Source organism: Nannospalax galili, unplaced genomic scaffold (genome assembly GCF_000622305.1).
Source record: "Nannospalax galili isolate Female #2095 unplaced genomic scaffold, S.galili_v1.0 scaffold945, whole genome shotgun sequence".
Classification (NCBI taxonomy): Eukaryota; Metazoa; Chordata; class Mammalia; order Rodentia; family Spalacidae; genus Nannospalax; species Nannospalax galili.
Genome location: NW_008352650.1, coordinates 1,285,854 through 1,286,604, shown reverse-complemented (window position 1 = coordinate 1,286,604; position 751 = coordinate 1,285,854).

The window sequence follows — 751 nt, the reverse complement described above, 5'->3', positions numbered from 1 at the left end:
GGAGGCGAGAGGTCAACCTCTGGTTGTTTTTTTTTTTTTTTCCTTCTCTAAGACAATGTTTCTTCATGGACCTGGCTCTCACTGATTTAGGCTACCAAGCCTCTGGGCTCCTCTATCTCCACTTCCCCAACACTGAGACTGCAAACAAGTACTACTGTGCCTGTTTTGTTTAGTTCAGCCAGTCTGGGATTGAACACAGCACCATTCTGCCCACTGAGCCATCTCCCTGTCCTCTTTTTTAAGTTCTGAGGATTGACCCTGGCCTCCCAAACTCGCTAGCCAAGCATTCTTCTGTGGAGCTACAGACCTGGCACTCTTTTACTTTTTGTTTTGACACAGATTCTTTAAAACACATTTTTAAAAATTGGGCCGGAAAGATGGCTAAGGGGTTAAAGAGCACTGGTGGCCCTTGCAAAGGACCCAGGTTCAATTCCCAGAACCCACATGGTGGCTAACAACTGTCTGTAACTCCAGTTCCAGGGGCTCTGATACCTTCTTCTGGCCTCTGCAGGAACTGCATTCACATAGTGCACATACATACACACAGGCAAAACATTAATATAGATAATAAGTCTTTAGAAAGCATAATTGAGGTGATTATGATCTTTTTGACTCTGATGAACCTGTCTTCCAACCCTAACACATTGTCTATCGTGGGGAATGTGAGGGAAGAATGTGTATTCTGCTGTTGAGTGGGACATTGGCTGGGCTGCTTGTCCATTTAGCCCTGCTGTCTCCTCACAGACTTTCT